The sequence below is a fragment of the Phyllostomus hastatus genome, unplaced genomic scaffold, assembly GCF_019186645.2.
Source record: "Phyllostomus hastatus isolate PE091 unplaced genomic scaffold, TTU_PhHast_1.1 phas_scaffold_46, whole genome shotgun sequence".
NCBI lineage: Eukaryota > Metazoa > Chordata > Mammalia > Chiroptera > Phyllostomidae > Phyllostomus > Phyllostomus hastatus.
This window is the reverse complement of record NW_025334032.1, coordinates 23,744,339-23,759,243: the sequence shown is the minus strand read 5'-3', so window position 1 is coordinate 23,759,243 and position 14,905 is coordinate 23,744,339.

Below are 14,905 nucleotides of genomic sequence, written 5' to 3'. Positions count from 1 at the left end.
GTAAAGGAAAGAAACCTAAGGAGCAAACGGGAAGGCTCACCTCCACATCACATGGGCAGAAACCAGAGGGTTCCAAAGGGCTGGTGCAATAATTGGTCAACTGGAATATTTGTAGAAATAACCACTCGCTTCTCTAGACCTTTGAAAGTTATTTTGGGGCCATTTTACATTTATAGGAAAGTTGCAAGGATTCTCTTGAACTTTCCTCCTTTTGTGGTTAGCTCTCTACTTCTGCCCTTTCCTGTTTCTTACTCCACGGTCACCGTGTCCCAAGCGGCTTTGAGGGTTTATTGAGCATTTACCATGTGCCGAGTCCCAGGTAGGTGGCAATGGGAGAAAGCTCTTTGCCATTTCTTTGCCCCTCAATCTCCCTATTGTTTCCAGCATTACTGCACTTATGTGGTCTGTTGCACAAAGGGGCGGGGGAGACTTTGAGCACTGCACCGCTACCCTAGAAACAGTACTACTGTGGTTATAGCTAAGTGGTGCCATGTACAATGACTTTTTCAATGAGGTATTGCCTTAATATTTTTAAAGCTGCAAACTGCTATGTAATAATTCACCTTAGTGAAAGAAAAGCCCCTTCTTCTTTTCCTCACTGCATCTTCTATGCAAAGCGCCCGAGTCAGGGTCAGAAGAGAACTCTGTGTTCAAGACCTCACCTATGCATGGGGCTCTGGACATTCACTGTGTTACCAGGGACCTCTTTTCTCAACTACAAAACACCAGGAGTTTGGCCCCGCTCTACGACTCTGTGTTCTTTCTAAAACTACATGTGTCTAGGCATGCTAACATGTTAACATTTAAAACCTGAGCTCTTTTTCCATTTCTGTTCGAGTTTTCATCTTATTCTAGATATGTGCCTCCTGACAGCTGTTCTCCTAATTCATTCAGTCATAGTCCTGCAGTGAGAAATGGCCACTTGTTAGGAATTCCTGTCTGAAGGTCCTTCATGCAAATGAACATTTACCTGAGTTCTAAATGAAATCAGATCATAGGCAGAAAGAGAGATACACAGAGAGACAGAGAAAGAAAAGAAAAAAGAAGAGAAAAGGAATTATGGACCCCTGAGTGAAAATAGAGCTGTACCTGTGTGTGTGTAACTTTGTAGCTCAGTGTGCCTGGGAACACATGACCTTTTGGGGAGGAGAGGGTTTGCTTAGCTGGAGGCAAGTGCCTTTGTTCTGTCTGGGAGACAATTGGAGTGAGGGGGAGGGAGGTGGGCACACCAGGAGGCAAAGCGGGCGGCATCTGTAGATTCCAGCTGGGCCCGACTCAGTTCTGTAGGTGGATGGATCAAATTCCGGGCCTGTCTGTGCTTTTGGACACTGATCTGCCATTTTCCTAATTCTGCAGCATTCCCAGTTCTGGTCTGTGAGGTGGACCAATGCCAGTACAATGCAGTCTGCCAGTTTTTCCATGTTCTCTGGAGAAGGTAACTTGTAATGTGATCTGGTCACATGTTTTTGGTCAGCAGTTATTTAGATTTATATACAATTCCATTTGTTCTAAAAAGAATTTAAGGCAATTATAGGCAGGGTGTAAAGCCATCGGTGTCACTTAAGATTTCAGTTAGGAGTGATTATGACGAAGGACTTGGTTGATGTCGCTGCGCCCGGTCGCTGCCACCTGCCCCACACGACAGGCAGGGCCAAGCCGGTGGCCATGCTGTCGCCAGCACACACTGAATCTTTCTGAAGCAGTTTAGCAAATTACTATCCTTAAATTCCTCCCTTTTGCCTTTACCCACTTGTCACTTAGTTTGACACACGTTATTTGAACATCTATGACACAAGAAGTGCTAGCTTCAAGGTTGCCTGAACAAGGCCCAGTTCTTGTCCTCGAGGTGCCATTATCCAGTTCAGAGGTCAGCAGACCACGGGCTGGCGCCACTCGGGCCAGCCACCTGTTTTCTTATGGCCCTCAAGGTGAAAACGGATTTTACGTTTTTAAATGGTCGGAAAAGTCAAAAGAATAATGTTTTGTGTCATGTGAAAATTATATTAAACTCAAATTTCAGTTATCAGAGATAACATTTCATTGTAAAGCTGCACTCTTTCACTTACCTGATGATGGTGCCTTCACACCATGACAGCAGAACTGAGTGGTTGCAACAGAGGCTTTTTTTTTATTGGATTTCTCGGGGTGACGTTGGTTTGCAAAACCATACAGCCAGTCAGTAAAACAGCATCCGCACACAGCATCGCACGCCCACCGCCCCGAGCAAAGGCTCTTTTGTGACAGAGACCTTTTGACCCCCAGAGGCTATAGTATGAATTATCTGGTCCTCTACAAAAAAATATTTTTAATTAAAGCATTTTAAAAAATACCAGCCTTCACTTGGTTCTACTGTTCTCTGTGCTGGAGTCACCAAGTTCCTACCCGAAGGGACCTTACGCTAGAGGGAGAGGGAGTCAGTGACGGGGAGAGCCCTTGATCACACCACGGGGCGTGGAGGGCTGCAGTATCGGTGATGGCGACGGCGGTCACTGACATGAGTGCTTTCTGTGCCACGCACTACTCTGAGGGCTGCATGTTCCGCTAACCGGCTTCGTCTTCACGATAACCCTCTGAGATGTTACAAGAATTTTTAAAAGAGGGTATGACCATGACTTTTGTACAGATATATAAAATGAACACATGCCAATGCTTCTATTAAATTAATAAGAATATTTTCATATATCTGTTTTCTAGTTTACAGAAGTGAAAAGGAGCTCAAAAATGAAAGTAGGAGGTAACAGATGAGTGACATAAACTGACACTCACTGAGCTTTTTTTGACAATTTCAAAGCCGTTTACAAATTTTTTTGACAGAAGTCAGTACGACATTGTGTTCATAAATTACACTTTTTTTTATAGACTGAAGATATCCTTGAGGACATTATGTGCATTTACTTATCATTCCAGACTTTATGGATGCCTCATATTGTTATCCCTATTTTATAGGTGAGGAATCCAGACCAAGTGAACTTGATCAAGGACCCAGGCTGGCGTGTGGCTGAGTCAGAGTTAGAATTCAGACAGGCTGGCTCTGTGTCCGCACCCTACACATGTCGTGAAGGATGCTCATCTGCAGCACACACTCCCCTGGGCAGAACTCCCAGGACATGCACAGTTCCCATAGGGCAGTCCCTTCTCTTCTGTTAAAGGAAGCATCGGATATGGGCGGCTTAGCTATTACCCAGGGCTCCCCGGACACTTGATGCTATGGGTACGATTGACATGAACCACTGCTCCGTGGCTGATGGGAAGAGCAGTGCTCTCCCCCAGATCACCAAGAATTCCACAGAGCTCTCCCTCCTTACAGTGAGCTTTGGACCTAGCTTCCTTCCGCCAGTGAATTTGTCTTCTTCACTTTGAATCTAATGTCTATTTTTACATCTCTATAGTTGCATTGATGCAAGTATATACCTTAGCATCTTCATTTTAATCTTCACCAAAGTAATAATAATAAAGAAGTCCTGCAGATGTAGAACTATTGCAGAACAAGCTATCTCAGGCGTGCAGTAACTTCAATTTGAATATTAGACATGTCTGGTAATATTTAGTACTTAATGAGTGCTTATGTGATAAGTACTATCTGTGTATTTGTATACACAGTAAACCTGTCTATAAGACATATATGGGGTCCAAAATTTTCATTCCCCCAAAATGCAGGATTGCGTATGGTGAGGTGAATGAGGTGACTGGGGTAAGCTTGTGCACCTTGCTGGCTGGTGTCCAGAGGCCCAGCTATGCTATCCAATTCCAGTCTACGGTTTGGCACCATCTACTCTGGCTTCGATGGTGTTCGGGTCAGCCTGCCGTCCTGTGGTTAGCTGGCTTCCAGGAAGGTGGCAGCAGTCACAGGAACATCCTCAGTAGACGGTGCCTGGGAGATGGGCTGGGGGAACCCTGGGGATGCCTGTGTCACCTTTCCCTCCACATCCTCTTCTCCCAGAGAAAATAACCTCAGCCCAGCATGACAACGCCCATGTACTTAATGCTGCTGAGCTGTACACTTAAAATGGTTAAAATAGCAAATTTTCTGGTATGTATGTTTTGCCATATTTTTTTTTTAAAGAAGCTTAGTCCAATCCTGGTTGAGAATGGGAGTTGGACAGGGGGTGGAAGCTAGGCCCTGTTTCGCTAACATCCACATCGCTTCACTGCACGGGGCATCATGGGGGGTTTCACAGATCACCGGTCACCTGGGTGACCGGACTCTGGGGTCCCATTTCAGTCACATCGCTCAGGCCACCCTGCCATTCCTTTCTTGGTCTGCCTTTTTCCAACAAAAACAACCACCAACAAAAAATTGCATTCCATCCTCTTTATTATGCAGAGCAATTCAACAATTCCTCCACTGGATCTGTCTTTTCAGGCTCTGTCCCATCTTTTAAAACCTAAATATGTCTTCAAGTTATTTCCTTAAACAAAAAACAATTCCATCCTGCAGAAAGATGCCAGCAGAGGACTTAAAAATCTCGATAGTGAAAGATGATCTTAAATTCACTCTAATTTGTGTTTTCAAAACAGTTACTTTTCAATGTTAGTCCCCTATGTTTCAATGGTAATAAATTACTTGCAATATACTCCAGAGAGATTGAGAAGCACACCTCTCATTTTCTGATTTGGCTCATGTGTTAGATTACAAATCAATTTCAAGGTCCAGGAGTAGTGTTTCCACACCTGTGTCTTCACAACCAGAGCTCCTGACAAAGGCTTGTTGGACGTAGCCAACTGAAAAGAGACTTCTCCCCGCAACATTCTCCCTGGGTCGTGATATCACAGGACTTCTCTGGATTGGTCAAGTGAGTGTTTCTCCACTGCCCTCCGCAGCACTGGTGATGGCCTCTGCCAGAAGATGTCGGCCAAGTGGTGATTTGATAGGGAACAAAACCCAGGAGGAGCCATGATTCAGCCCCCACAGCTGAAAACTTAGAATGGAACGCTTTGTTTCCTGAGCTTCCCAAGTTATCTGGTCAACCTTCTTGCCTCTTTTTTTTTAAATTGTTTCTTTGCAAAAGTGAGACCCCGAAGGGCCACAGCTGCTATATGACCTCAAGTGACCACCTCAGTTTATTCCTCAAATGAGTGCCTCTGTGTTTAATGGTGGAGAAAAGATTCAAGCTCAGAAAATCAAGGAAGGGAAATGGCGTAAGTCCACATTCACTGGACTTCAAAATCCACAGTGTAGCCCTGAGCTAAAGTCAGAATCAGGCTGAGCAACTCAAAATGTGTGAGTGGTGATGTAAGAAAATGACTCATCAGAAACTTCCCACCATACAGCTTATTGATCAAAGAAATATCACTTTCTGCTGATTACAAAATATAATTGCCAGAGATGATGTAGTCCCCACTGCCTGATTTTAGCAAAGTGACCTGTCCAAGGCCACATGGTAATTTTATGACAGTAGTAGAACCTCCTTACATATTCTTTCCCCTCAACCATTTTACCTTTCTTAACCTACGAAAGCAAAACAAAAGATGGCTCCAAGTTTTAAAGAAAAGTGGCTTGTTATTTTGCTAACTATATTGTAGACTACGTGAATGGTGATCCCTAGAATTGTGACTAGCCCACGTGGCTATTCATGGTAGCCTGGTAAAGGACCGTGCTTTGACACTGAGAGATTGAGAATGCATATAAGGAAAATTGCCCCAGATTAGACACAGCTTACAATGTCAATGTGAGAAGAAAAGACACAAGGAGAGGTTATTCTGGTGGGCCGATTGCGAACAGCTATTGAGTTCCAGGCTGGAGAAGACATAATTCGCCTGCTTTTCTGTTTGTGACTGCCAGGCTCCTGTGAGTCTCGTCGTTAGAAAGCTGCTCCCCACTCCGGCTGGCCCTGGTGCTGGCCCCGTGCCTCACGCTCAGCCTGTCTTGCTGGTCCTCCGTCCCCTCCTCAGGGCAGCTCTGGCCTCCTGCTGACCTGCTCCTACCTGTGTGCAACAAGGATGACTCACCCTTCGTGACCTGCGCTGGCTTCATTTGTCTGAGGGAGCCAACCTTTGGCTGCAGCCTGGGAGAGATAACCTCTAAAAATGGAAATTCCAGAAAGTTGGGGAAATATTTTAACCAACAGTAGAATCAGTTCGGATCTGAGTTGTTGAGAAAGGGGGAAGTTGGTGAGCGAGAGTCGAGGTGGGGGCAGTGGAGGGAACACAGTAGGAATCAGTCTGACTGGACGCTTAGAAGCAGTTTCCTTAAAATGTGAAAATAATTTGCAGAGGAATGTTTACACAAAAGCTAATCTAAAGAAAAAACAACTTACAGACAGGAATCTAAATGTCACTTGGCTCCCAGGGGGAATGAGCTCACAAGTGAAAAGGAGAGGGATCCTCTCCAACTATTAAATATACTTTTTAAAGGCTCCTTTGGGTTTAAATTGGTTCCAGGAAGAGCATAGGCTCTGTTCCCAGGAGAGGTATCTGTGCGGATGCTAATAGGAGGGCCCAGAAGCTCCGTGTTCAGAATGGGGGCGGCGGGTGCGGAGGGCACAGAGGTCAGCCAGAAATAGTCTGTCAATGGTGCTTTGGGCCGATAAATTCAGCCAGATTTGAGATCAAACATTCGGAACTTGAGAAACTCCCTCTGGGGTTGCTTTTGTTTATCATACTTTCCTGGCCGTTGGAGTTCACAGAGAGTCGTATCACTGAGGGGACTTGGGAAACGGGTCCAAGTTTTCTAAGTCACAATCTTAGGAATGGAAAACAGCTATGCGGTCAGTTTGAAAGGGTCATAAATAAATCTTAGTGGGCCGTCTTGGTAAGCATTGCCTGAGCAAGGAAGGAAGTCGAAAATACAACTGCCTGCCTGCAAGCAAGTAGCTGGTCTCGGGAGGAGAGAAAGGAACCAGGTTTCCCAATTCCCAGTCTAGTTCTTGTATTATAAACATTCCCACAGAGTGTAAGTCAACCTTGTGAGTCTATAAATAGCTTCAAAGACAATTTCTATAGTAAGTGCAGAACAAGAAGCCTCGTGTCCCCAGGTGCCACGCAGAATCCTAGACCTCGAAGCAACTTGTCACCATCTAAGGCCATCGGATCAGAAAGGAACAAGAAAGGTGCAGCTAGCCAGGCGGGGAGAAGGGGAGCTCGGGGAGCTCGGGGAGGCGTGAGCCAAGGGCCCGGCGGGGAGGTGCTGTAATATCAGGAGCCTCCTACTTCCTCTTCTGCAAAGCCTTTGACTTCCTGCCCCGGGTATGGCCAGTACCTAAAGCTCTCTCTCTAAAGCTTCATTTGTTTCCTTCTGAACACACCTTTGTCACTGTGCAAAGGCCAGAGGAATTAATTTTACCGCGGGTGACTTAAAGGGGATACTGGCAACGCCACCCATCCCTCTTTTCATTCCTTCCCTTCATCTTTCCCTGCAAATCCTAAGCCCCTCCTTGCTTTGTTGTGGTTTTTTTTCTTCATTATTTTGTATCAAAAAGTCTCCAAACTAATTACTGACCCTGTGTAGTCTTCAGCAATTTCCATTCATTCAATGAACCTTCCCGAAGCTCCTTCTGCAATCCAGGTGGTATGCCAAGTAGTAGGGATGCAAAAGGCCTGTCCTGGTCCCTCCATAGCCTGGTGGGTGAATCAGAGAGTAAATACTAAGGACAGCAACTCTGGTAATGGGGGCTGTGTCCAGAGGCGGGAGAGGGGAGCATGGCAGGCTTTGCTTTGAGTCTAGCAGGGCATACTTCTGTGGGGAGAGTGCAGTTGAGAGGGGACCAGAAAAGATACGCTAAGCTGAGGGGAAAGCTGGTGCAGAGGAATGCGACCAGAGAGATCATCTGTGGGAACCATGGTGGCCGGGGAACGGAAGGGCACCAACCTGAAGGGATAGGCAGGGGTCAACTCAAGAAGTTTGCCATCTAGGCACAGGCACCCCAGAGTCGGCTTCCTGTGGGAGGAAATGAGGAGCCATTGAAAGCTTTAGAGCAGGAGACTGCGATGGTTGGATTTCGGATTTAGAAAAGTCATCTGGGCTGGGGTGAGGGGAATAGATTGGAAGAGAGGTGAGGCAGGAGGCAAACCAGATTTCTCAGCAACCTTTGCCCCACTTCAGCATTCTGGAGGGCGTGGGCCCTTGGCGGAGATGGAGGCAATGATCTGAGAAGAATCCTAAGAGGGCCTCCTCCAGTTCTCTCTACAGAGAATTGTGACCCCCTGTTTTTAAAAAAATATTTATTTACTTTTAGAGAAAGGGGAAGGGAGAGAAAAAGAGAGGGAGAGAAACACCCATGTGAGAGGGAAACCTCAGTCAGTTGCCTCTCACCCGCACCCTGGCCAGGGGCTGCAAACCACAACTCAGGCCTCGGCCTTGCCCGGGAATGGAACTGGTGACCTTTCACTTTGTGGGACGACACCCAACCACCCGAGCCACCCTGGGCAGGGCGTGAGCCCGTTTTCTAAGACTTGTCTTAGATCCTCAAGTGCAGTGTCCAAGTAAAGGAACCTGAGACGGTGCTAAAACACACCATCATGGCAGCGCCTCTCAAAGCGTTGAGGTCCCCGCAGCAGCAGCAGCAGCAGCAGCAGCAGCAGCAGCAGCAGCAGCAGCAGCAGCAGCAACAGCAGCAGCAGCAGCAGCAGCAGCATCCCATGAGAACATTAGATGTGTGCTGGCTGTTTTTTTATTTTTTGTACAAGAATATTTTTAGGAGTTTTGGTCAAAATAGCCAACCTGGAAGCAGTCCAGATGTCATCAGTAGGATAATAAATGAACAAACTGCAATATATTCATTCAATGGAACATTACTCAGTAAGCAAAAGGAATGAACTACGGAGACACATAACAATGTGACTGAGTCAATCTCAAAAAGAAGGCCACTGGCTGGCATAGCTCAGTGGATTGAGCGCGGGCTGGGAACCAAAGTGTCCCAGGTTCGATTCCCAGCCAGGGTACATTCCTGGGTTGCAGGCCATAACCCCCAGCAACCGCACATTGATGTGTGTGTGTGTCTCTCTCTCTCCCTCTCTCTCCCTCCCTCCCTCCCTCCCTTCCCTCTCTAAAAATAAATAAATAAAATCTTTAAAAAAAAAAAAAAAAAAGAAGACCAAAACAGTAGATTGAACAAAAGAAGGCAGACATATAGCCCTGGCTGGTGTGGCTTCGTTGGCTGTTCCATAAACCGAAGGGTCACAGGTTTGACTCCTGTCAGGGCGCATGCCTAGGCTGTGGGCTTGGTCCCTGGTCAGGGTGTGTACGAGAGGCCACCGATCAATGTTTCTCTCCCTCTTCTCCCTTCTTCTCTCTCTCTAAAAATAATAAGCATGTTCTCAGGGGGAAGATTTAAAAAAAGAAGAAACCAGACACAATATCATACTTATTGCACAACTACATTTCTACAAAGACCAAGAATTGGTAGAACTGATCAATAGTTAGAAATCAAGACAGTGGTTCCTAGGACCAGGGCGTTGGGATGTGTGATTGGACAATGGTAGGAGGAAACTTTCAGGCATGTTGGAAATGTTCTACATTTGATTCAGGTGTTGCTTAGGCAGGTGTATCCAGTTATTGAAACATAGCGAACCAAACACTTAAAATCTATTCATTTTATCATATGTACATTTAAGAAAAAAAAAAAACTCCTGTCTTTGCTACCTTACAGAGATATTGGAAGATGAAATGAGATTTTAAGCAAATGTAAAATGCTACATAAATTTGAATTGTTACCATTTGACAGATAAAACCAAACACAGACTAGGCGGTGGGCAGGCATATGGACACGCGAGTCTGGACACCGAGGAGGAGCCCAGCCTGTGAACCCAGCCCCAGGCTAGGAGAACGGCACTAGGAGCCCTCCCCTTTGTGCCGGAGGGCCACGGCTACTGCTAGCCTCGGGGGTGTGCTTCTGAGAATCAGAAAACAAACCCCTCCCTTTCTTCTCACCAGGTACAAGGCATAGGGAGCAGAGACAGGCTGGATTTCAGCACCTCTTCCCCTTGGGCCAGGCGTGTTTGTGCCAGGAGTAATCTGCACAGCTCTGTATGAGGGCCTCCCTCAAGGCCTTTGTACATGCTGTTCCTTCTGCCTAAAACGTGTGTCCCTGTTCACACAGTACTGGCTCTCTTTCATCCTTCAGATCTTCGCCGAAATGCCATTTCCTCAGAGGGGAAAAATGTTTTCCCTCATCCCCATTGGTCTCTGTCTCAACACCCTCCTGTTTTCCTAAAAACACAGGTCATACTTTACAATTAGTATTTCGTTATCTGGTCTTTATCAGTCTCTGTCTATTAGATTTGTGCATTCCTTAGAAGCAGGGGATCCATCTTCTGTCACCATAGAACCCCAAGGTATTACAGTGCCCAGCACGTGGTAGGTGCTCTGCAATGTTCAGTGAATGACAGACAGACAGAAGTGTGAGGAGGTGTGAGTCCGAAAGCTGGTGATGTTCCCAGTGGGTGATGGGGTAGCAGAGGCAGCTCAGCTGGAGAGCAGCAGGGGAGAGGGGTGCAGGCAGCACTGTGGGGGGCAGACACTGGCAGTTCGGGATCCGCAGCGAGACACAGAGCGCATAACAACGTCAACTTGCAAAATATACAGTTCTTCAGTGCCAAATTTTTCTATCGTATGATAAGTGAAAGCACTTTATTAATGGGATCTTGATTGGCCATGTGATTTTTTTCTGACTTACTTTTGTAGAAATTTTGTTTTGGGCCATCAAAATTTATACTTTTAGTAACTTTACTTTTAGTGGATAAAATTGAAAGCAACATCAGTTTTTCAGTCTTTCTTGGCAAATGCTAAGACCTCAAGTACTTTTTGCTCATTTTTAATTTCGAGAGGATTTTCCTGATGATGCAATTATTACTGGACTTAAGGGTATTTTATAGGCTATAATTACATTTGGACACATTTTTATTAATAACTTTGAAATATACATTTTAGTATACCTACAGCTCAGGATTCTTGCAGAACAAACTTTCCAAAAAGATTTAACTCTATACAAATTTATTTTGTGTAAGTCTGAATTAAATTTTAAATGTAAATGTATATATCTTTTTCCTTTTTCTTTTAGCTTTTAGAAAAAATTTTAAAAAGTTTTTTAGTTACAGTTTACATTCACTATTATTTGTATTAGTTTTGGGTGTGCAGCCCAGTGGTTAGATAGTCATATATTTTACAAAGCTTGTATCTCCAGTACCCACCTGCTGCCAGAGAGAGCTACTCCAACACTACTGACTGTCAGAAATGCACATTCTTGAGTCCCACCCAGCCACGGTGTTCCCACAAGTCTCCAAGTGGCTCTGGGGCAGGGCTGAGTTGGAGAACCACCACCCTCCACTATTACAGTCCGAGGGCCCATCTGGGAGAACAGAACGTCGGGCTCAGGAGAACCTCCTTTTGTTTTTTGAGAGAGAAGCTTCAAGCCTAGTCAAAGCCACCACTAAACAAGTTAAAATGTCCATGTGGCAGACATGGAACTTTTAAGTCATTTATTTAATAAAAATATAGCAATTGACTTTGAAAGCCTACCATGCACATTGTACCCTCTGGGCTCAGGGTTCCTGCCTGGAGTAGGATTCTGCCGTCATCGTCATCACCGTCATTAAAAGTTTCTTGATACTAACGATAGTCACTTGTAGGTATCACGCGTGAGAACTCACAGGGCTTACTGAGCATTAATTTTGCAGCTAGCTCTGTGCCCTAAGGTTCCTGCCATCAAATGATTTTCAGTCTAGTTGAGACAAAAATTGAGCACAAGAAGCAATCAGTCACCCAATGTCGACACAATCGTGTGCTGAATTGTGAGGAGGCTAAGCAGGACTTGCCAGTTCAAGAGCCCTGCTCTAGCTCTGGTCAGAGAGCCTTGCTCCCACTCCTTCCCCAAAGTCTGGGTTTTTTCTCTCTCTATTTCCTCAGTCCAGAGAGTGGCAATTCCATTCTACCCGACAAAGTCAGGTCCCCTTTCATCTCTGTTCCCTTTTACTCGAACAGCACTTTCCCGGCATGCTTTTCAAAGACTCCCAAAAGATGGTCAGTCCTACCAGACCCCAAATACAGCAAGAATGAGGTAGGAGTTTTCCAGAAATTTGACTCATTTTCCCCCTCCCCGCCCGCTCCCCCCCACCCCACCCCCATCACTGCCCCGAGGTGTCCCCAGGCAAAAGCAGCTGGCTGTAACTCTGGGACTCGGAGGAAGTCACTATGTTCAGTGGTCAGCCATCCCTGGGAAGCCAGACCTCCTGGGATTTGTCCCCTGAAGGTGGGGGAAGCAGGCCCTTGGCACCCTCACTCCAAGGACTCGAGCCTGTACCTCTGGAGCCCTGGGCCTCTGTCATCTCTCTCTCAGAGGCAGTGTTTGAGGGTATGGCCACCGCTGCGTTAACAGACTACTCTAGGAAGGAGAGGAAAGGGCCTGTCCTATAAATAAACACTCCTCTCCTGGATGATGCGCTGTCTGCCTTCCCGCTCCCACCCCCGTCACCCTTGTGACTGTCAGAGCGGAGCAGCCTCAAGCCAAGGGATTAGTGCAATCACAAGGTCACAATAGATACGCTGGTCCATAAATACTCCTGGAGAGCTTTAGTCATTGAACAGCAGCCAGGAGGGGAAAGAAAGAAGGAGGAGGGAGAGAGGGCTGGGAGCCTGCTACGGTGAGCTTGAAGATCTACAGTTAAAACAAAACAAAAAATAGACTGGTTTTCTTCCAGAATGTGAAAATCTACAGAGGAGTGGAGAAGAGGGGGGGGAAGGATAATCCCCACACGAGTCCTGTTGTTTTTAGGTGGGTTAGTCTGCACGGCTTGCCACACAAATCTGCCCCCTAAATGTTGCAAAAAGAAATCTAGGAGCTGGTACCACCAGAAGCTTCAGAATTTCTGTTAATATAGTCAGCATCAGAATTACTGAAGTTGAAAGAAAATATTTCCAGCACCTTTGCGGTGGAGAATGGCAGAGAAGCAGGAGGCGGGAGCAGGGCTCTGGCACTGCTGAAGCTGGGAAGTAGGTTAGTGTCTAGTCTCCTGGGATTTGCAGACCATGGAGCAAGGCCATCACCTGTTGGAGGGGCCGTCCTGTGGACTCTGAGGACCCGGGCATCTTTGTGTCCTCACCCTCTTGTAGGGTGCTCACACTGCGAGTGGTGCAGGCAGAGGGGAGTGACGGGGAAATGTGATCAGGAGATGAGAAGCTCCGTGTGGGAGCTAGCTGCTGAAGAGCACTGCACCTAAACAAAGAAGGCCACGGCGCTCCGGGGACAGTGCCGCCGAACTGATAGTCCGCATTTTCACCAGACAGAGCGGCCGGCAGAGGGTGGATCGGCTTCACTGTCACCGGCAGAGACAACTTCCAGAGCAGCTTGGATGAGTCATCTGGCACACACACACACACACACACTTGAAAATTTTAAATATGGAAGATGGGGGTGGGGAGATGACAACCCACAAAAGCTGAATTTGGGGTACATGGTTTTTGGACCTGGTGTGGTTAATTCTGTCTTTAATTATTGAGTCTTTTGGTCCCTTTTAAGTGAAACTTTGACCGACTTACCTAAAGGCTACTACTAAGCTGATGTTAGAAGGCAAAGACCTAAGTTGCTTCGGGTCCTGTGGCCAATGTGAGCAGCTAATCAACAAACAAATTAGCTAATTGGGACGTGGTCACACCTGTTATTAACATCAAATGCTATTAACATTTCTGTTTTACTTTCAAAACCACAGCGTAGGGTCTTAGCTGCAGACTGAGTTTGTGCTCACAGCTGATGTCCTGAGCAAGCCTTTGGAACACCCCCTGCCTGCCCCTCGCACACCTCACCTGGAACCCGTGTTGGAGCCGGGACATTGCCTTGAGCACTCAATAGATGTGACAGAGTGTGCCAGCCCTTATCCAAGGAGAGGAGCTATAGAGTTAAACTCCTCCTTAGCCCTTGAGGACACAGGTTCAACCTCTGCAGAAAATATGATTAAAGAAGATTGTGAACTAGTGAATGGAACTCTGAGAAATTCTCTTGTCTTAAGAGGTTTAGAAGTCAAAAGCTAGTTAAAAATAGCTGTAAAGGACTTTTCATGTGCAATTGGACTCCATATTGGGTGATATTTAATCAATATGGAATGTCTTGCTGTGCCCTAAAAAGCTAAATTTCAGTATGTCCATCAAGCACCGGGTATTTATTTAGTACAAGTTTATTATGTGCAGTGAATTGCATGGGTCCCTGCTCCAAACACATGTCTTATGTATCAAATTAGATTGGTGAGCCAAGGAATAAATGTGCAGACAGCTAAGAAAAAAAGAGAGAGTCAACTGGAATTTTGTACCATTAAGTGAGGCGATGCACTGACCTAAACTTCACTGAGAAGCCCCATATTGCTGGCTGCTTAAGACCGAATGAAATCACCACACTTAGGGTTTATGGAAGGGAGCGCCATCATAATTTATGGTTTGATTTAAAGCTCTCATATCTTTCTTCAGACGCTGGTAATGATGACATCGCGTCCACACTCCTGCCAGCTGCCCTCTCCTCAGCCCTGCTCGTGGCAATCCGGCCCAGCGACGACGCCTTCCTGGCAGAGCTGCTGGGTGAGCTCTGCAGCGGCAGCTGGGGGCCCCGCGAGAGCGTTGGTCTTCTTCAGGAGGCGCTCGTGTGCCCTGAAAGGCCCACTGCGGTTTTCCAAGGAAAACTCATAAAAAGGTAATCAGTGACAACAGTTCTCTTGACTCCGGACAGCACCACATGCAGACAGTGCTCGTCCCGTGTACATTTTCCAGGGCTCAGCGTACTTTGCCACCTTTTTGCTAGCCCAGGTCGATGTTGTCTGATCTTCTGAGACGCAGCTGCTGAAAAGGCAGGATGGGCGTAGGTTCCATGTGCGTTTCTCAGTCAACGACAAGCACTTTGAATAAGCAGCAGAGAAACTACTGTGAGCGTTTGGCAGAGTCGTTGCCTGTTCCTCTTCCAGTCCAGCCCCACTCGTGGCCCACCCCATG